This window comes from Orcinus orca, chromosome 7 (assembly GCF_937001465.1).
Source record: "Orcinus orca chromosome 7, mOrcOrc1.1, whole genome shotgun sequence".
NCBI classification, from domain to species: Eukaryota; Metazoa; Chordata; class Mammalia; order Artiodactyla; family Delphinidae; genus Orcinus; species Orcinus orca.
In genome coordinates, this window is record NC_064565.1 from 108,909,407 (window position 1) to 108,932,671 (window position 23,265).

General features: G+C 41.7%; 1 protein-coding gene across 2 annotated transcripts in view; it reads right to left on the minus strand.

Annotated features, from left to right (window-relative positions):
• The window catches only part of IRS1 (insulin receptor substrate 1), a 78,983-nt gene that overhangs the window by 5,293 nt on the left and 50,425 nt on the right, over positions 1–23,265 (minus strand). Inside the window, exon 2 of one of the 2 annotated variants that reach the window (XM_004262635.3) lies at positions 11,171–12,371. The exons of the other annotated variant lie outside the window; for it this stretch is intronic. The gene's annotated coding sequence lies outside the window, so the exon portion shown is untranslated. Of the gene's footprint in view, positions 1–11,170; positions 12,372–23,265 lie in introns of those variants that run through there. 2 annotated transcript variants of the gene reach the window in all.

Consider the following 23,265-nt stretch of genomic DNA (forward strand, 5'->3'; position numbering starts at 1 on the left):
AATACTATAGTGTAGTTTCCTAGAGAAGATATTTTGAGTTTATAATTTCCAAAGAGAAATACTCTTTTTAAATTTTTGGTTGAGGGTTTCTTTGTGTCATGAAGATCAACTCCACTGCTGGGGCAGAGAAGAGTAAAAATAGATTCCCATTAGAAACAAAAAGTAGGAGTTGTTTGTCAGCCCGAAGGAAATTCTTTCATTCTTTTCCTGCTTTCGTACTTTTTCTGCCAACAACTAAGCAACGCTCATCAGAGGGTGGGTCAGAGCCAACTTCATGTACGGGTAGAGTAGGTGGTTACCTATAAAAGATGCCTTCAGAGAGGTGAGGACGGGGGTCTTAATCCCAGGCCAGTCTTGAGAGCGACAGCCAAGCAGGAACCCCATCTCCCAAAAACAAAGGAGAAAAAGTTTAGCTTTGATGAATGTATCCAGAATTAAAATTTTTCAGAAAATCTAGAAATAAGCTTTCTTCATTGCAAACATGCAAGTTTCGTGTCATTGTCAAAGTAAAGTTTTATTTTAAATACATAAAGGGACAAGGGACAAGTTCACCATTTTCCTTTGCAAGACTCAGTATAAAGCACTTGCTATAAAGCACTAAATCTGCTCTAAGTAAACTAAACATCTCCTACTAAACTTCTCTCCATATGAATACCTAAAACCCCACTATTAGCAATTAGTGTTGTCTCCACTCCAGAGAGACCCTGGGTCCCAAGAAAACATTTGGCAAAGGGGGTATACCCAACCTCAACCCATGTTTAGAGCTGAGGGGAGAAAGAAGTAGGGACAAACTTTACTGACCTACTATTTTGCCCTAGGCCAGTCCCTAATTCTATAAAATTTGCTAGGGCGTCATAAACATTATGAAATTCTGTGATTCTAAGAAACCATCTCTCTGTTTTGAATCTTTAAAGAATCCACTGGAAGTCACAGTCCCCCCTCCCCAGGAATAAAAAATACACACAGCTATACACGGGAAAAACAGTACATTCAATTTTAGAGTGTTGACAAATTTCTGAACCCCAGGGTAAGATCAGATAATTCTCCTATTTTATAAACAAAGAAGGAGCGAGCCAGAGAGAAGTGCTTTGCTCAAAGTCACTCAGTTAGTGGCAAAGCAAAGATGAGAGCTGAATTATTCCACAGTCACTAGAAGAAACATCCCCATCAGATTCCCATCTGTCAAACATTTCAGCAAACACAAATAGTAAGGTTACTCTATTCAGGAAGAAGTTTGTTTAGCTCAGCCAAACTTATTTTCTTTTTCAACAGATGAAGTAAACCAGATTCAGAGCTCTACTTTTTTTTTTTTTACATATGGGGCATGGGACCCTGATAACTGGAATAGTTGGTGTGTGGTAGTGATGAAAGGGGGACGTAAAATTAAAGGAACAATTTGAATTTAAACCAGAAACATGCCGCTGATGTAAAAAAAACAAGTTAGCTATTTTAGATGCATCATTAACTTTTCCTCCTTGAATTTTATGATGGGATGGGGAAGTAGGAGGGCTGTGGTGTCTGTGTGTGTGTGTATATGAGTGGTATGATACGGGGTGTGTGTGTGTGTGTGTGTGTGTGTGTGTGTATTTGGCTGCCATCTTCTGTGAAAAGCAAATGGGAAGCTCTATTTAGTCGAGCTTCAAGAGGTTAATGAGAGACAGCTAAGGAGCACTTGCATTCCAACTTAACCAGAAGCCCCCAAAAGCAAAGCGTAGAGAAGAAAGTTAGACTGGGGAGGTGGGAGTGGGAGAGGGGTACGGGTTGTGTCCAGCAATGGAACTGCGCCTTGAGAACTTTCCCCGTAGCTGCATAATTAAACATCTAATAATAGCAAAGGGAATATGTGGAAGCCAAAAACTTATTTTTAAATAGAATTATCATTCATCTATTAGCACCTGAAGGCTGAATAAAGGGAAGTCAGCAATTTAAAATAAACAAAACAACAAAATAAATACAAAACAAAAAAGAGAGAGAATTTTCCACGTGGCATTTCTGACAACCCAGTGTCACAAAAGTATATCAGGATTTCAATGAACATGGATTTTTTATTTTTCCAGTTTCTATGTCTTTGAACTGTTAAACTCTGGAAGTAAAGGTTTGAAGTTCGAGGGAACTGAGTTGGAACCTCTACACTACACTTACCCACTGAGTGACTTAGACAGGTTCCCTTCTAGACCTTAGATTATTTTACTCTCTAAAATGGGGTTAGATGTAATAGCTACAAACCTTTGGGACGAAGGCACATGAGCTGATCCGTGACCAGCGACAGGCGTGTGGCGAAATGCTTGATGAATGTGAGCCGTGCGTGTTACTCGGGTTTTCGCTCTACCTGATCCAGGAGGCGTTCTCCATTCATGGGCAGGAGACTGGGGACCCAAGATTCTTGACTTTACGTGAGAACGAGTTGTACCATTGACAGGTAAAAGATTCCGGCCAGCAGTAACCCTTTGAGACTCTCTGATGCTTTCTGGTCTCTTTGAAAGCTGGGTATGGGAGCCTTTCCACCTGGCCGCTCTGATTCCCTCATTCCAGCTTTCTGGTCCTTACAGCTGTCCCATTTCAACACTGTTCCTGTCTCCTACTCGCCACCGTGCTGACTCTCCAGGTCGACCTCAGCAACCCTCCAGGACAGGACTTCCCAATCTGCGCACACACTTCTCACACTGCATGCTGGGCCATGAGAGCACCTCAAACCTTGCCAGGAGAGGGGGCATTAAAGCCCTTTTAGAATCTGTTTTAATCAATCTGGTATAGATACAGTTTTAAAATAAAGTCACATTAAATGCGGGTGGAACAGAAATCCAGTTTTCTTACCCATAAAACAAGGGGTCCAGACACACAGATCTGAGATCACTTCCAGAACCTATACAGGAGTGCCAAGAACTGGGTCCTTGTGCCACATGATAGCATATAATAGTTCTCAAGTAATACCACGGGTGTGGTGAATGAATAAGTAGTGGGATTTTATAATTTAAAAATACCAAGGAATTGTGTTCCTATCCAATGACAATTTATAACAATGCTTTTTTTTTTAATCCAATAATCCTCAAATATGTTATCTTCGTCTCATAGGTTATCAGGTATTATCTTCCTGACCTGAATTCATGCTCTTGGCACTGTTTTCGTTCTTAGCACTGCAGCTGATGAGGAGTTGGAGAAAGAGACTGGAAGAGGATGCCTGTTTACTGTCTCTCCTATTGGTCGAGGTCCTGCCTGCTGTTCTGAAGACTGACCACAGTCTACTTTGAACTTCTTTTGGAGTCTCTTAAGGAAACCCAACTTCTTTGAAAACAATAACTTTTAACTAATGATTTCTCCTTTTTTTTTGGCTGTTAATCTAGAAAAACTGAGGCAACAAAAGGAAAAAGTATCATCCGAGATTTACCCTGCTTCAGCTCTGCGTGCCTAACGGTAAAAGTAGTTTAGTGTTAAAGAAGTCTTTTTAGCACTTCAAGGATCAGCCTCATAGGGATTCAGAGACAGTAATAAACTCTGTCCAACAGCGCTGTAATTGTGGCAAGAGCACTCCAGAAAGCCCCTTGAGCAGATGCAGGAGAATTTCAGAAGCCCAGGGCAAGGGTCTTTGCCTCATCCTAATTCTCTCTCTTAAAAAACATCTATTGGGCTTCCCTGGTGGCGCAGTGGTTGAGAGTCCGCCTGCCGATGCAGGGGACACAGGTTCGTGCCCCGGTCCGGGAAGATCCCACATGCCGCGGAGCAGCTGGGCCCATGAGCCATGGCCGCTGAGCCTGTGCTCCGCAACGGGAGAGGCCACAACGGTGAGAGGCCCGCATATCACAAAAAACAAAACAAAACAAAAAAAAAACAGAAAAAAACAAACATCTATTATAGGGCTGGGCAAACATTTTTATAAAGGATCAGATAGGAAGTGTATTACTTTGGGGGCCATTTGGTTTTTGTCACAATTACTCAGCACTGCTGTTGTAGTGCCATAGGCAGTACATAAGTGAATGAGCAGAGCTATGTTCCAATAAAACTTTATTTACAAAAACAGGCAGCCGGACTGGATTTGGCTCACAGGCCATAGCTGGCTGACCCCCGACTGACTGATCACGGAGTGTTGAGCTGTATGGTAATACCAGCACGTGGGGATTCACTAAGATTCTCACCCAACCTCTCCCCACCCTTTTTTTCTTTGGCTGCACCGTGTGGCATGTGGGATCTTAGTTCCCCCACCAGGGATCGAACCTGTGCCCCCTGCATTGGGAGTGCTGGTTCCTAACCACTGGACTGCCAGGGAAGTCCCAGACTCCCTTTTTTTAAAACAATATTTTGTTTTCTTTCTCATTATGAAAATGAGACATGATCATTGTAAAAACTTACAGAAAAATAGAAAAGATAAAATAAAAATGATGCAAGAGGGAGGAGATATGGGGATGTATGTATATGTATAGCTGATTCACTTTGTTATACAGCAGAAACTAACACACCACTGTAAAGCAGTTATACTCCAATAAAGATGTTAAAAAAAATCATCCATCAAATACCACTTTTTAATATTTTGAGATATTTTGTTTTGTTTGGGATTTTGTTTGGTAGAATCAAGATAATGCTGTATTTACAGTAAGTGCAAATTTACCTAATTCTCGCATTTTTATGCTAATTCCTATGTAAGTTTAGACTAATTTTACTAATTTCTACTTTATAGATTATTTTTTCAGGAGCCATGAGAAACTCTAGTGATATCACTTCTCTCACATTTACAGTTAGAGGTTGTGGTGCTTGAGATTTGGAGCAACTTACACAGAGAAGGGAGTGGAAAGGATACTGCCTAGTGACTGCCAATAACACATTCCAGTAAGGTCAGTGTGTAGAACAGCCCCGGAGAGAAGGAGTGTGTGTGTGTGTGTGTGTGTGTGTGTTTGTGTGTGCACACACGGGCACGTGTGTGTTTTGGGGAAACAACTTGTTACTAATATCGTTTCCTGAGGCCCCTGTTAAAATCTCTATGTCATAATAAGCCTGTCAGGAAATTCTGTAGAGGTAGTGTACAGTCCAAGGTTTGAGAAGCACTGTGGGTTCATGGGGTTCAGGACATGCCACCCCCAAATACAGCCCTTTGGCATACTGAATATTTTAAGCTGAAGGAGTTTGAGAAGACAGCAGCAACAGGAAGGTCACTCTGACCTTCTCTCGCTGTCCGCCCCTGAGACAGGTCATAAAACCCTCATGTGAGAGGTGCCCTCCCTACACTCAGGAAAGGAGCATCCTTATCTCCAAAGACAAAGCGACGCCGAGGAGAATGCAAACAGACAGGACTTGCTAATTTTCCCCCAGTTCAGTATGCTAACCTCACACTCCTTAACCTATCATATTCCTCCACGAGGGTCCGTGCTCCATCAAACCCAGCACAAAAATACTCGGCTAGCTGTTCCTTCAGGTCCTTAGGAAGGCTCCGTGTCATGTAAAAATGCATATGTATAAATTTATATGCTTTTCTCTTGTTAATTTGTCTTTGTCAGTTTAATGTTCAGACCCAGCCAGGGACCTTAAGAGAGTCAAGGAAAAACTTTCCCTCCCCTGCAGGGTATATGAGAGAGGGGATTCCTATATTGAGGAAGCTTTGACCATTCTCTCACTTCAGGTCAGGACTCTCTCTAGCTCAGATGACCCCACTTTTTCTCCTATTGCCCATCTTGGTCATTTATCTAATCATCAGTTTCCACACCAGGGAAGGTAAGGAGTTCTGATTTAATGAGTTTACAGGAGGCAATATATAGAAGCTGATGCCTAAAAATACAGGTGCTTGGATATCTTTGTGGCTTTCACATCTCACCTACTGTCCTGCTATGTTCCTAAAATAAAGTTCTCTCTATTGTGTTGCTGAAGAGGGGTGAACTTCTTGAGGGAACAAATGGGGAATCACAAAAAGACTTTGGACAGGAATGAACTAAGCTAGACACAAAGATAAAGAATGGAAATAAGTGTAATAAGGGTCTGTTACTGGGTAGGGTAAAAATGATAAGTTGGAGAGAGGTTTCCTCTCTGGCTCATGTGAGATCATATTTGCTCAGCAAGTTAGTAATACAGGGAAGCTGTAGTGATAGTGTTTTTAATGTAGAGAATTTAATTTTTTAAAGAATTTGGAAACCAGAGACTTGCAGTGGCATTGATGGGAATACAAGCTTAGCCATCAAGCAGTCCACGGGTGAGAGGCTGCTGCATCCCATAGTATCCCTTGACCATAGTCATGCCCCTTCTCTCTTCTGCTTGCCTGTCTGGGGAATACAGAAATGATAGATGATAGTATCTACCTCTGGGTTGCTGAAAGGATAAAATGAGATAACCGCTGTACATCCTGGTGACTCATCTAGAATAAATGCAGAATAAATGCTGCTCTTGTTTATAATAGAATCAGTGAGGTAATTACAAATTCTCCTTGCCTGTTCGTTCTTGCAGGCATTTTATTGACATTTTACTTGCCATAGTTTGTTTCTGTATATGTGTAAAGATAATAAGACAATTATGCTATAAATTGCACCATTAATTCACTCCAACTAGACTTCCCTCAAATTTATACTAATTAGTGATGTTTACTTGTAATTTCAATAGAAGTTAGAGTGATGTTTGCTTTGCAATACCACTGGCAGGGAAAAAATCAGTTTTGTTTTTTTAAAGAATAAATGGAGAAAGCTAATATAAAGTGAAGATGAAATAATGACTTCAAGCATTTATTCAATCATGTTGCATGCTACTTCTTAACAATAAAAATTTCATTTACTATGCGTGCCAGGTAGAAGGAAGACGGGCCTGGTGCACCAAATAAGGATAAGGAAAGACAGAAAATTCCGTCTTGTCACTCTCGTGGAGCGCCATGCTCGTTAAAAGTAAATAAATTAAAAAAATTAATCTCGAATCTGTTTCCAAAATGTTCAGTAATTGAGTCTACCCTAACAAACATAGGCCACGTCAATCATCTATTTAAACTGTTTAAGCAAGAAAGCTCAATTTGGGAGGAATGGGGGAGTTGCCTGTTTGTTTATTGGCAACGGGGTTTATTATTTTCAAAAATCATTGGTGTTCTATCCATTCCAGCGGTGAAACGATCCAAAAGGCTCCCCTTGCACAGAAATCTGAATTTTCCAAACGTGCCAACCACAAGAGTCACCTGTTTAGACATACTTTCCCAGACAGCTCGAGGAAATCAGCATGTCGAGTAAGTGGCTCTAGTCATCAGACAAGTTTGGGCAACACTTCCCTGCAGCGGTTCTCAGCCCTGACCTGTACTGGAGTCTCCTGGAGAAGATAAAAAGCAGCAGCAGCAACAACAGATGCCCAGCCCCCTTCCCAGACAAAGTAAATCAGCCTCTCTGGAGTTGGCCTGGCCATGGATGAAAAATTTTCAAAAGCTACCCAGACGATGCTAACCATCTCAGACCCCGTCCAGAGGTCCCCTCCAAGGCAACCTGCATCACAACAAGAGCTTCGTCGAAGGTTGACAAGGCTCTTCTAGTGCCTCTCAACAGAACACATACCTTTCCACCCCAGGGAGGATAGATGTTTGCTCCCCTCTCTCTCTTTCCGTCACACCACCACCAACAAAAGCAACTCACAATCTTGTCAGAGGTCTTTTTCTTTATATTCTTGGCCATTGGAAGCCAAGTGAAGAGGGACAGGATGAGGTAAACCTATCCATTCCAAAATCATTCATTAAAGTATGTTAAATAGTGTCACACTGCTCTTACCCAATCAAATGCCCCGGAAAACTTGAATTGGCAGTTTCTGTTTCATGTCCCATAATCAAAAACATGAAGGATCACTAGCGTTCGCGTCCGTGAATTCATTTAGACAGTTTTCTTTAATTAACGATGAAGACACTACAGTTCTAAGTACCAGACAGAATCGGGGAGGGGGGGCGGACTGAAAATAAGCATAACACTATAAAGAAAACTTGGGAAAAGTGAATCTAAATAAAAATATATACCTGGCCTGGTATCCATTACATATATACATAATACATATGTTATACACATATATACAATAAATGTTTTGGTAGCGATACAGACCATGCATTGGTCCTTCTGAACACAGATGAAGTAGCACCGTAAGCAGCACCACCATCTTAAGATGATAAACCAAACTGCACATACATGAAACGAAAAAATATATATGTATTTAATTTGGCCCACCCTGTAGCCAAGACGTGTAAGGAAAGAACCTTGTAAGAAAAATGGTTCCGGGAACTACATTCTTAAGCCAATAGCAAAGTTCTAAAAAGAAAAAAAAAAAAGCACTAAAGATGTCTATACAAATACAGACAAGTTTTCCTGTGTACTGAATCTGTCCTATCGTGTGGCATATTGGTTAACACTGGAGAAATTAACAACAAAAACAAAGGGAGAGATTTAAACGCCAGGTGAATAGCCAAAGTCTATAATACCAGATCCCTTGGTGTATACATCACAGATGCCAGCATCAATGAACTAGGAAAGGAAGACCACTCTCCAGCTATGCCCTATGTTTTTCTAATCGTATTAGCTAATTCTAAGCTCTTGATTACTGATAAATTTCATTAAGAGTAGGGTTAAACACCTCCAACATCATTCCACCACTTCCCAGCACCTAATTTAATGCTCTGGTTACAAGTAGGGAAGGAATCCAGTATGCCATCTGACCCACACCTTCTCTATCCATCCTTAGGAGACTGATTTACAGAGCTATAGAAGGACCCCCATGATCTTCTCTGACTTGGCTTTGGAAATGACCAACGGCACCAAGTGTTTAACCCCTTGATGGTCTACTGACCACAAGGCTCTCTTTGCCCTCCATGACTAAGCTCACAGAGTGGAGGTCGTTGTCTTACATCTGGCAAGGTCATATTTCCTCACATCCCTAGAAGTGTATGCTTCTTCCTTTCCAATTTCTCAGCAGCCTACATAAATGCAGAATTCATACTGCAACTAACATACATGAGGTCCTAGGAACACTTACTCCCCTGTCAAGTCCTTGCAAAGGAGCAGGTTTCTATCTGGTCTCTATCCATTCTCCTTCCCATGCCTTCCAGAGGGTCCTGTCTCTCCCCAGTCAAGGTCTTAATTACTGCAGTGTTTCTGGTTTCCATGCCTCCTTGTGTGACGGACTGACCTACAGAGCCCTGACAAAGCAGTTGGAACGTTGCACATGAATCTCATTTTTCGTGGTTCTGTTATCAGTGGATGATGAGCTCCCCTCCCCCATTTTGAAACCATCTGCAGTGAGTAAAAATGAAAGTTTTCAACTACACGGCGTATTGCATTCAGGATGCAAGATTGAACAAAACAGGGCCTCAGTATTGTCAAATACTGTTTCTTATAGTTTAGTAAAGCTGTTTAATACTTTAAATGTCTCAGATTTAAAAGACAGCTAGGAGGCAAGCGTCAGCGCAAGAAAAGTTAAAAATCTCTACTTCTGGCTAGATGATTTTTTAGAAAATCCATTTTTGCAGTCAACGTAGATTAGTCAAGAGAGTCCCTGACCTTTGAAAGTTAGCGAGAAACAGCCACAGATGTAACATCGGCACTGAATTGTCATTATTGACTCAGGTGGTTGATCATTAATGGATTCTCTTCACTTTTAGCTGGTTCTAGGACTTTTATTTTCTTTTGCTCAGAATAAAGATATCATCAAAGTCATGGAACATATTTGTTCTTTCCACAAAGGAGAATTTTAAAACTCTGCCTAAGTCTCTAAGAAAGAACACTGTAAAAGGTTGGTCTCATGAAGAAAAGCCACTAACTTACAGGTTAACCAGAGGCCACTAGAAGTCCCATTCATGTAAGCCTTTGGCTGGCCTACAAATACTTTGAAATGGATAAAAGCCAAGTCTCCTGAATAGGAGCTGAACACAAGCACTTAGCAGCTAAAGGTCAACCCCTCATGTAGACAGAGCAAGAGTTTTTGCCTCAAATACCAGCAACTTCCAGTTTTTTAAATGGGCGAAGTTTGATACCACCGGAAAACCCAGCTCAGGGACCACTAGAAGCAGCTTAAATAAGAACGCCTACCTTGATACTGTTTGACTCAACAAAACGTCAGTGAAACAGAAACCAAGAGATGGCTTTTTCCAGTCTGGTTCATTTCTTGTTCTCACCCAGAATATGTGATAACCCCACAGGCAGAGGTATCTTGGTAATACATATGCAAAGTTTAGGTTCCTTGAGAAATAATAACTACCTTTACAGGAAAATGGGTGGGACTGACTTTGTTCATTGATTTCTCCTTAATTACTTATGTCTTCAACGGAAGAGAGTGGACAGCTTGTCTCCTTCCTACACAAGCAAGAGTATGAGTCAAAATACTTGAAAAATAAAAGTTAGACTAAGAAAGTCTTTTTTATAAAGAGTAAAAAAAACAACAAAAAACTTTCATATCAAATTTTTAAAATCGGTAGTGTTCTCTCCTAACAGGAAGTGATGTCATTCGGTAAGTTCCTTGAAAACAATGGATTCTTATGACTACAGACCTATTTATCTTAGAAATTGATGAGCATGCAAACGATTAGAATCTGCAACAATGAACATTGTACAAGAGTCTGTGAGGTACATGCCATCCGTCTGAGTTAACAGTAACACAGGCCTCAGCAGGGTGAGGGGTTCCATTGATCTCCACTCCCTTTTGAGTAGAGCAGGGGGTACCTGACCCATTGATGAGCAGCCACTGCAATGGCCCCCAACCCTGGCCCCTTCCTGGCAGCCCCTCTCCCCCCCCAGGGGGATCAACCCTTCAGTGAAAGAAAATGTTGCTCCTCTCAATAGCAGGGCCGGGACCTCCTGAGGGAGAGTTTACATGGACTCCGGGGGAGTCTGATACTAGCCTTAATTCACCGAACCTTTAGGAAGTTTCCTGGTCAAAGATTCAAAACTCTGTAGGCAATTTCTTGAAGTACGTCCATTGCCATTTCTTTTTCACAGGGAAAAATTCCAAGATGTGTGTACTTTCCAAACAAGAAAAGGATTAACATTTTCACTGCTGGCTAGATGTTTCCATAGCAGGTCATTATGCTTTGATGTGCTCTCTGTGCCCTGGGTTTTATTAACTAATCACGCATAGGCCAGTAGCCACCAGGGCAAATGGACCAAATTACATTCAGTTAAACAATGTAACACTGGACATTCTCAGAAAACATGAGATAAGAGTCTTAAGGAAAGTGACATGTAGCCCTGGTCATGATAAAAAAACACGTTCTGGAATTTTAATTTCTGGTTAGAAATGAAAGAAAAGTATTCACTTGTCTTACATCTTTCTAGAGACAGTGCAGGAAATGAAAGATCCTAACGTGTGCAACAGAAAAAAAAAATGGTGGCAATGGAACAGGAAGCTTACAGAAGTGGGGGAGGGGAGAAGAAAAGATCAACAGTCTCTAGTTTATTATGAATAGAAAGAAATTTCCAGAATTTACAAACACCCACATTGTTCATTCCAAAGAGAGCTTTTGATTCGAAGGGATCACCCATGTCGCCTCCTCTTTACAGTATATACAATGGAAGACACTGAATGCCTTTTCTTGTAATTTTGCTTCCATTCAATTGCCAATTTTAAGCTGACACTTGAAAATACCCAGTAGAATATACCCTTCTTCAGTTTAATTAACATGGCCTATTGCCTTACAGAAAAAAAAAATACGAAATTAAGATCAGCTCTTGAAAGGATCTCAGCTCAACATCAGGGATATATTACAAGAGATAGTATCAGCAAATAGAACTATACAATTGAGAACCATCTATGGCACTATGATTCTTATTATATTACTTTTCTGAATTACAATCTTAAAACAAGGATCGTACCCTATTCTACTCTTGTTAGCCTTGTTTTAAGCATTTGCTCCACTCTTTACAACAGAACATTGTATACCTCAGTTCCACATCCCAAAAAAAGATGTGCTGTAAGAAAAGTTACATTTTAATTAAAAAAATTACACTTATAAATCAAAAACCTATGTTAAATATTTAATACTCTCTCCACCCAAAGCAAACAGTTCCGTATGAAATAATTTACAATGATGCTCTGTCGTACACGGTTTCAGCAGCAGATGAAATGTGTCTTGTAAATGCAATGAGCGTAAACCCATTCTCTTGTGGCACGGCGGGGGGCACATCAGCTCACGTGGCCAGCTAAGTCCTTAAGGTCGAAGATGAAGTTTATGCAGACTCATTGTTCTGGTGTCACAGTGCTTTTTTCTTGGCACGATATAGAACGTGCAGTTCAGTCAACAAACTCCTGAGGATTGTGTAAAGTAAACAAACTGAAATGGGTGCATCGTACCATCTACTGAGGAGGAAGATGTGAGGTCCTGGTTGTGAATCATGAAATATTTAGAGTCTGGGTACCCATGAGTTAAAGGAGGATTTGCTGAGGTCATTTAGGTCTTCATTCTGAAAAGGAAAACGAAAGAATTCGTCACCACGGGCATCTCAAAACGCACGTTTGATAGCTTTTTAGGGTTCTTCTTTTAAAAGGGGCAGCACCTTTTAAAAGGGGCAGCTTCAGATAAACTGAAGCTCCAGGCACAAGCAGTACTGAGGACTTCAGTACAATCAACAAACTGTACTTAACTTTCTTTCAAAATGCAAGAGGCTAAAGCAATCACAAACTCAAAATAGTCAATATTAAGTCAGTAAACCAATCGATGTGATTTGGAGGTTTCAGAAGTTTAGCAATACAAAACACTTTGATGTTCTTACGATCAAAACAAAAATGCCCACTGCAGCTTTTGTGTAAAACAACTACAAAATATGGTAAGCAGTTTACAGTCAGGCTAGGCTTAATCTTCTTTTGGTTAAAAGTCAACTACAGACTTTAGAATTTGAAGTTGCAGGGCTTAACATTACAAAATCTGAAATCGGTTTTTAACCTGACATTGGTTGACAGGAGAATTTTAGACGCAAAAGGAGATCCAAGCAAAAGAGACCTAGTTAACCATTAACTAAAGAAAGGGGTTCCGATTTAGGTCTAACAGAAACAAGTTATTCTGGCAGAAATACAACATTTCTTCTATGCAATTTAAAAAGTCAAACCTCAAGGGGTGCTTCCCATTCCCCTCCAGAGAGGAGACACCTTTTCAACCTCATAAAGCCTCTTTTGCTCTCAAGTCTTAACATTAGATAATCCTTCTGAGGTCCCCATTTTTCATGCATCCAAAAGGTATCTATAAACGTCAATATTCATAGAATGTCCTGAGCAGTAGATGGCACAGAGTAGCTAATCAACATACCTGTTGAATGAGTAAATGGTTGCATTAAGTACTGTGGAGGATACAAAGGTGAATTCTGCTATAGGCTTTGCTTTCTAGAAATTCTAGCAAGGAAGGTAAGCTTCACTTACAGACAGACGGAATGCAAAGTAGAAACGGGGTGAATACCATGATAGAGGCACATAAGCAAAAAGCTCTGGAGGTATGGAGGTGGGAAGGACACTTCTAGCTAGGAGAGGAATGGAAGCACCTCGTTGACACACTCGGCTTGGTTTGGCAGAAATGGAATAGTTTGGAGATGTGGAAACAGGGATGGTGTTTCAGTGTTGCATCTCCAGAGCCCAGCACAAGGGCTGGTACCTAGCAGGAACTCACTAAATATGAGCAGAACGAATGAAAGGGACAAGGCACACTTCCCACTGGGGGCGCAGGACAAAACGAGGCCCCGTGGGATGAGAGCCCAGCCCTGGACAGGCCAAGGGAGGAATGTGGTTTTGTCGGAGCACAAGATATCTGCAAAGGGGTAGGAGGAGTGACGTCTACAGACGCAGGTTGGGGTGGGCGGTGAGGAACCTTGAAGGACAGGCCGAGACGTCTTTAAATAAGTGAAGGGACCACAAGGACATGCTTTGTGATATGATCGCAAGCAGTAGCGATCCAGGTCAGCCACAAGGACAGCGATAGACTAGAAAATCCACATGAGGTAAATATTGACCAACGTCACTTTTTCTTTTCTCTGCCTCTCCTCTTTGAAGGAGAGTATGGCTGGGACCAGCCAGCATTCACCATGTACAGAATGGCTTTCAGGGAGGTTGAAACTTGCCAGATGAGGACTCAGTTTTACCAGGAGATTTCTGTTCATTTCACAGTCTTAACTCCGCCCCTAAATGACAGAGAAAGTCTATTTTTCTACTTACAAATAAAGCCTTGACATGGAGACACCAAGGTAAAAAAAACAAACAAAAAAAGCACTCCAGGCTTATCTCTTTAATTGCCAGAGAAACAGGATTTACTGTGAAAGCTACAAGGGAAAGAAAACCTGGCCTTTCAAAACTGTACTTTCAAGTTTCTCCTGAATTCATACTGCAATCTACCAAAATGTTCCTACCAGGATATCTACATACCGCTTAACACAGCTTCATACATCCGGGCCTAAAATTAAGTAGGAAGGCCATAGTTTATTACAAAGGCTTGAGACAAACAAACCAACCACCAATTTATGTAAAATGGGGGGAAAGTTAAGGATGCACAATGTGCTTTTCATCTTACATCTGGCTCTCATCCAGAACAGCTGAATGAACAGCTTAGCACAGGAACAAACTATATCCAGTTGTGTCATCACATGTGCCAACCTGCATGGATGCAGAAGGGCAGAAATTGGGGGCCCTTCGAGGAGAGAAAAAAAAAAAATGGCTTCGCCAGATGCTGAAATCTATTGCTTTGGGCCACTCAGAAGCCATCCTTGTAATTTTCCACAAGTAGTATGTTCAAAGAGCAGGAAATAAAAGGATATAACAATTCCTTCATATACCTTCCACTCCAAAATCTCGGCATACTACTTTTCAAAGCCTTTATCGTAAATCCTGATCAACATATGTCTCAGCCACTAACGCTACCTACCGGCACCATCAACTTAGGAGTCTAGCAAAAAGTTAAAGTGGGAAAGTGGTAGGCAAGGCTGACATAGAGGAAATGGGAACAGAAGCTATAAACAGACGATAGAGGCCTGGAAAAATTTAAAGAGAGAGTCTGAAGTTCACAACTGTTTATCTTTGTGCAAGGGTGTGTGTGTGTGTGTGTGTGTGTGTGTGTGTGTGTGTGTGTGTGTGTGTGTGTGTGTGTGTGTGTGTGTGTGTGTGTGTACATAAAGTTTACCTACTGAGTAAACAACAAAGATTTTTAACAGACATCCTCAGTGAGGACTCTTCCTTCCTGCAGCCACCTTGGTGTCTGCATACTTATTCCAATCATGTAGCCATTGTTTGAAGTATTTTTGGAATGCCTTCTTCAAGTCCCATTTCTTTCTTGCAACTGCCTTCTCAGCCTTGGGCATATTCTTTTGAATGGTCTCTATAGCAGCCAGTTTGGCCGTCTGAGGGCACATTTGATCTTTGGAGACAGCCAAAAGGCTTTGAGAGCCAAATACGGTGAGTAAAAGAGCTGATTAAGCTGGATAATGGTTCGCAGCGAGGTATTATCGAAAGCCAAAGAACTCCAAACACTAAAGTTCCAAAACCATAGCTGTTTACCATTGCTGTAATGAGTTTTGTCAGAAAGGAACTCTCCTAACACTACACACAGACCTTAGCAGCCGCCTCCTGGGACTTCAGTTCATCTGTCTATATGCCCGCCTCTACACACTTGCGACCAAGAAGGGCTGCGCTTGAATAAAACAACTTACTTGAAGAAGGGCAACCGTGTATATTTGTTTGCATGCAATATAATCGCTATTCATACATCTTTGTAACTTGGGAATATGTAAAAAAAAAAAAAAAGCAATACTAGCCTCCCACAGTCATTAAATGCAATAAACATCTGTTGAGTGACAAATTAAAAAAATATACAACGATAAAGGCTGTAATGCACGTGCTGAAAAAGAAGACATGGGTAATGTGTGTTTAATGCACTTTATATATACAACTCCAATCGACTCACAACCAACCATATGAGGCAAATATTGCTACGATGTTTTACAAAAACTCATCTGTAGCTCTCATAAACTGGAAACGGAAAAGGCAAAACATATCCTTGGAGAAGAGCTGTGCAAATATCAAATGGTGATGTTCCTGTTATACATTCTCTCTAGTTACATCACTGGGGAATAACTTCTGAACCCAGAAATACGATGCACCTGTCACAAGATTTAGTAGCAGGAAATTACATTTTGACAAAATTTCATCACCACATCAGCATCTACGGTCCACATGTGTCTTCTCACAGGATAAAACCCACCTAATCCTGTTGCCAGTAATGAAAAATGTAATTTTTAAAGCATTATCAAATAAGTCAACACTTGGGCAATGCTGCTTGAGACCTATGGATTATTGCACTATTGTATCCAGCAGGAATTTACATCTTCTGGACTCGACCCACTTAAACTATGCCGGCTAGAGCTGAAAAACAAAGCTTCCGCTTCCCTTCACACTATCTCAGCCTACTGATTCGTCTCCACTGAGTAAGCAGCTGAAAACAGCATAAGGTTATGATATAAGTACAAGAGAAGGATCCACACCCTTTCAGCAGTGCATTTTTAGTCAAACCCATTGGCTAAAAGTTTTTATCTTGTATTTAAATGCCTTGAAACTTCCTGTCAATTTGTTGAGCTAAGCCCAACATAGTTAAAATACCTGGTTAGAACGTTACTAGCGGTTTCTGCTTTTACTAAGGAGATGGGAGTATAATATTGTAAGTTGCTTGGCTGTTGTCATGTAGGAAAATGTAGCCAGAAAGAAACTCTTCCTTATCCAACTATGCTTGAAAAAAAAAAGTAACTATAGTAATGACTTTTCTTCAATGGAGATCATTGTTTGAGATCTTATATTGTAGATTCAACTAGAAAAATTCATATAAATAAATTCCTCCACTTGAAGAAATGTGTCAAAACTGCACATTTCTCTTTCCCTTAACATAAACAGCTGTGACTTAAAAAAAAAAATCTTGAGCGTAATATAGAAAATTTATGAGACAGTAAATGTAAAGAAGGAATAAACATATAATTCATTATAAACATTATAATTCCTGTCACCCAAGGAACACCACTATTCAGCTATGGTTCTGATTTCATTATTTACTTAAAGGATTTGAACTTTTAATATTCCATATTTAATGTCAAAAATATTTTAAGTTGCGAGGAAATAATGTTTTAATCACATTTAGATCTTTCCCATTCTGAAAAATCTGTGATGAGAAGATAGAATGTTAACCAACATTTTAAACCTTCTTGGTATTCTACCCTTTCCCATCCTCCCAATTCATTGTGTATGGGGAGAAGTATGACAATTTGAAAGCAGAAAGAAACCCCTCTGGCTTCCTGGGTTTGGTTTCCAAAAGCCTAAGTCCTTAAGGGAGCGGCACAGGCAAAGTATTCAGAAGAGCCAGGAGGGTGGGGGGAGACTACTCTCGGAGGAGAAAAAGGTTACCTTTGGCTGGGATCAGAGGGAGAAAAAAGATGGAAGGGATGTGAGAGCAGAGAGGTGGGTAGGGAGCTCTGCACATTGCAGGATGCTGAACACAGCACCTGTGACATCTTCCCATATCCTGTCTTCCCAGGTCTGTTGATTTCTCAGTTCGCACAGTTATATTCAACTGTGTACCCCTAACCATGAACACAGTTCATTTCCTCAGCTACCTCATTGATGCTACTGTAGTTAATTCACGGTACTGCTAACTTAGAGCTGATCAAGTCTTCCAGAATGCTTACCTATAACACCGTATAACATACTGCGAAAGTACTCTGTTTTTAAGCGTACCTGAAATCTGAAAAACAGGCCCAGTATTTTTTTTTAAATCATCAGTATCAAATACATTTATAGTCCTGGTAGTGTGTAGGTGTTCCTTATTTTACCATTCACCATGCAATCTCCGATAGATAAACGAAAGCATGGATGCATCTGACGGAATGTGAAACCCCTTATGAAAGGAATTTCCTGACTTAGAGCTTGGGTTCTACCATGTGGGTTTGATGGCAGCATCTAGGGAGGAAGCAGCATTACCAGCCCAGCTCTGTTAGCTACGGTAATCACCCAAAGAAAAGAAAGTTAAATCCAGAGAGCTTGAAGTTTGGGCCAAGGGGAACATTTCTCTGCTCTTCACAAGGTACGGCTGGGAGGTATGGGGGCACGCTGAGACTTTGGGAAAGGACAGATCTAAGTAGTGAAAAAGCCTTCTGTTTTAAAGCCTTCAGACCATAATCACCAAAAAGAAAAAAATCAAGTTAGGATTGAACTAAAGAAGTCAAGTTAGAGATAAGACCCAAGATGTTTGCTACTTTATGTTGAAAGGAGAAAGCCGTTTTTAGCTAAAGGAAGGAAACCAACATCTTAGGCCAGAATTGAGCTGGAAAAGACTTGGTTTCATGGTCTTAAATGGCAAAGGGTAACCGATCGGCCAAGCCAGAGCTTTTTAATGTAGCTGCTTAAATAGCAGTTTTGCCTGGTGCGAGTCACATGGGGGAGGGCTGGTGAAAATAACAAGGTTGCTGGCCAGCCCTTCCAGAGCACAGAGTTGCCAAGGAAGGCTATTCGGGGAGAGGTGCCAACATGTGAGAGGCCATCTCGCTCCAGTTCCCCTTTTGTCCCACGGAAAGACCTTCTGGCAGGCCTGGTGACTTCAGGAGACCACCAGTGAAGACAGGCACACATATTACGCAAAGGAAAGAAGAAAGGGAGGGCGACCGTCACGCCTGTGGGCTCCCGATGTGGTCCAGTGGGGGGCGGGGGGGGGGTGGGAGGCTGTCAGCGCCGTGGATTTCTCCTTCCCCAACAACAAAGGGCAGAGGGAGGAGGGTCTGGAAACTTTTCCAAAGAGTTAGGGATTTATGGAGAAGATAGATTTAAACAGCAACAACATATGGTTCTCAACAATGAAAAGTATTCCGTCAACGATCTATTAAGGAAATCTGAATAAACATTTAGAAATCTTTTAAGCCAAAGAATATACACTTCAGTTATTGCCCATTCTTTTCAGTAAAGACAGAGCATGCTGATAAGGCAAAAGGTAATTAAAAGATAAAGCAAGTGGGGGTCAATACCATAACGGTCTCCCCCCAAAATGTAAATCCAAATGTCTCAGATCTCTCTTCTGCCCAAATTCTAACAAGTCCCCACATACATGATCGTCAAGGTAGAGGAACTCAGAAAAACAATCCCTCTAACATTTCACGTCAGACCACATGTGCTGGGAGACAGGAAGCTTTCATTTTAACAGAGCTCAACCAAAATAAACCTGTTGCTTGAAGACATGAAAATAACAGGACATCATCTTCCCTACCTGAGGAGACAAGTCATAAAAGTCACTCCTTCTCCTGCCTTCGTGGGAGCTAATTCTGCAGTGATTCCTGCCTCCCAGGAAGTACCATCCCAGCTCTGAGGTTTATATTGTAATTTCACATTGGTTTTTTTCTTTTTTTGTGTGATGTTCAGAAATACAGGACATAGGTTTTGTTTGTCTGGCTCTGATATCAAACTACTAGACTTAAATGAAAATCACGGCTTCGTTTACAACATGGTGTTTGCAATACTGTTTCCGCAATTAGGCAAAAGGAAAAGCAAGCAGACCTAGTCCCCTTGCCTTTACTTTTTCTGTTAAATACTTCATAGAGGTCGCGTTCTTTGCCCACTCCCCGGAGTCATCTCATAAACTGAAGGAAGCAAGTGCCTGACTTTACCTTCTAGTAATTGTCCGGCTGCTCAATTGTTTCTCATCTACCTTCATCAGCTTTTCTGTAACAGCCCAGGAACCAGAGCACAGAACAAGTGTTCTCACAGACAGCCCTACCGTCTGCAGAGGGCAGAGGCAAGGATCATTAACGCCACTGACATCACTTTTGGCAGCTGGAGAAAAGGGAAAACCCGTGTTTAATTTATTTCCTAGTTACTGCAAGTTTTAGTCGGAGTCCCCGATAATACAGGTTGCGGTTGACTTTATGGAAGAGCCTGGTAATGCAAGAAAAATGTACTGAACTGAACAAGCATCTTTCAAAGGAACCAAGAGGTACCTCAGCCATGTGGCCCTGATCTCCTTCCTGTAGGTGTTTTGGTCATTAAACTGGCCTAACACAGGACAGGGCCATTCCCAGCTGTTCGTAAGAAGGTCAAGCTCAGAAGGAAACTTTCCCTACTACACACCTCTAATTAACATCTCCTTAAACGCATCAGCATAAATCACAAACAAAAAGGTTTTAGCCTTTGTCTGTCTTCTTGCTTTGAGTATACCAAGGGGGAATGTTGGGCAGAATTTCATCTGGGATTCTTTGAAGTTAAGCGAGCTGTCCCCCTCTTTTTTTTTCTTAAGCAGTCTAAATCATGAAAGAATGCTCTCTGAAACCAACTGAAACAGATCATAAATAGATAAGTATATGGCAGCGTATTTCAAATGTATTCAACTCACTATTCTCATTCATTTTACCTTAAGAATTCTTGTTAAAGACATGCAAGGCATAAAGATCTCTGGGCTATGAGAGCAATAATTAAACAAAAGTCAATGTGAGGGAGGATGGAAAACTGGACCATCCACCTTAGACTACAGAAGGCCAGAGGTTCTAAAATAATTGGCTTACTTTAAAGATGAGCATCGTGTTGCTTACAATAAAGTAACAGAATAAATGTGTTTCCCTTGGGTTGCCACTACCTGAGTGATACGTGAGTAACCTGTAAGCAATTTTGAATTCTAAAATGTAATTTAGGAAACCCCGTCCAGGCAGGTTATTTTGAGAATGAAGATAGAGCCATTACATGGCTGCTAATGCTTTTTAAAGACTGATCAATTTTAACTCAGGGCTTATTTCCAAGTTAAAATTTTAAAAAAGACTGACAATGTACATTATCTCTACTCTCGTTACCCTTCTCTCTGTCATTTTGGGAAAGTCACCAACCCTCCTAAATCGCAATCTTTTCACCTGTAACATGGGGCTAACGGTGCCCATTCCATAGGGTTATCACTGAGGTTCAATGAGATAATACATGAAAAGGTCTCGTCATTGTGTTTCACACATAATAAGCCCTCAGTCATTAAATCTTACTGGAACCACTGTCATGAACAACTAGAAATCCTTGGATCTCATGTCCTCTCCGGATACCTGAATACACACCAGCCCAAAACGCCCTGGTGGGAAGAGGAAGCAATAAAGAATCCACAGACCAGACGGCAGCCAAGGACCAAAGGTAGAGCCAAGGTTAGGACGTATCTTGGGAAGAGAGACAAAGTTATTTCAGAAAGGAGGTGGGTACGGGGGCAAGGCCAGAACAAAACGTAAAAGTAGTAGTAGTAAAGCTAAAAATATGACCCTGTGACACGATTTTAGACAAAGACCTGCTTACTTACAAAGGGCACAGCTCCAGTTAAATACCGGGACGGAGAGCGTTAGCAGATCTTTGAGCAGGTCTTCAGTGAATGCCATCCACAGAAATGTCACGGAAAGGCCACTTCTTCTGTTGCTTCCCCAGAAGAAATTAGAAGCTTGAAGTACCCCCACCCTTTCTAAAGTCGGCTAATGAAAGACTTATAATGCTACAGGAAAGAATTTACAAAGAATTCTCATGAATAGGCTTAAATGGATGTTCAATGAGGTTCTTATGCACGATTTCCAGGTGCCAAAGCATGTTTCTAATTGTCGGGGAAGGAATTGGGCGGCTTTTGTTTCCGAAATCTTTTCCCCAATCTCTCATCTGAAGGAACCGAACAGGAGAGGGGCACAGCCAGCCGATGCTGCCTGAGTAACTTGACGAAAAACTGAAATTGCTACCAGATGCACACATCTAATCGTTGGCAGCTGGAAAAGGAGGGGAAGAAATCGGAAAGATAATCTGAAATAATTGATCATGTACACATCGCTCGCATCTCGAAGGTCTTTGAAGCAGACAATGGTGCAGATTTCTAACTAACTGCAAACACTTCTTTTTTGTCTCAGATAAGGAGGCAAATTCTTCCAGTTGACGAAGAGGGGCAGACGTTTCGCCCACTGACCCCAAGCTCCTGGTCCTTTGCTTTCACCTTTCAAGTCTCACTTCCACTGTGCCCTGTTCCTCCCTCTTTTCTCCATTATCTGACATCTCGGCCTTGTCCTTTTTGACTTGGAAAATGGCATTTGCTAAAAAGTTTCCTACCAGCATGCTGAATTAAGCGCATCTTGTTAGCGCAGTACTGAGCTAGCTGGCTGGACGAACCAGAAGCAGTCTGAGGACAGCTGGGCCAAAACCCTAATGAAGAGGTGGTGACAACTCTTAACTAAGGAACCCTTATGAAGAATACTGATCAGTGACTGAGGGGATCACAGTCCCAAGCGAGGTAAATGGGGTCTGTGAAGGCGACCCCCAGGCCCACTGGAGTGCCAGGCAGGAGTCATCGGGACTGAAGTGTGCTCGTGGGGCTAAACCCACGTCTCATAAAAGAGACCCTCTGGCCTCCAAGCATTCCACAAAGTCTCTAGAGCAACAGTTCTCAATTTGAGGGGGTAGGAATAATTTCTCCTTTCGATGGACACTTATCCGTGCCTGGTAACACTTTCGGTTGTCACATCTGGGGTTGGGGTAAGGTGAGAGAGATGCTATTGGCATTCAGTAGGTAGAGGCCAGGGATACTACCAAACGTCCTACAGTGCACAGGGTGGCCGCCTACAACAAAGAATTACCTGGCCCAAAACGTCAGTAGTGCTGAGGCTGAGAAACCATGTTCCAGAGCTGTTGCCTGTAACTGAGAAAATGGAGGAAGCCATGCACACACTCGTCAGCTGTTTCTGGAGTTCACATCCATCACTTCCCTAGTACTCTTCTAGGGAAGAGTTGGAGGGAAGAAGTGTTCCTGTTCCGAGGCTTGCTTTATTGCTGACTGTCACACCATGACCTCAGAGTCCCAGTGGGTGCCTCCCAATTTACCACTGATGGAAAGTTACCTCTACTGCATCCCCCTCCCTCGCGACCTTTTTACTAGAAGCTAGCTGGTTAATCTGATTAACCAGGAACCTTCCGTATGCAATGCAAAACACTGACTGAAGCGGGGAGAATACCAGGATTACTGAGGCCAGAGCAACAGAATTGGGGGAAGACCAGCAGAGTGTGATGCTGCTCCCCTATTCTGACCACGGAAAAGAGATCAACCCCGTAAGGAAATACATCTGATCACTCCCAGGTCTGTATCTCTGCCCAGCTTAGCCAGGACCTTCTATATGGTCCTGGACCAGGCATTTGACCTAATTTTGCCTCCACAGTGTAATAAAGTGAAGAAAATACCTTGTCCTCACAATCATTTGCAAAACTCAATGAGATAACAAGAGAAGGACACTGTGAACCAGAAGACACCTTCCTTATGTTACTTGTTACTATTAGTCCCCCTCATTGCCCTTCAAATGTCTGGGAGTTAAA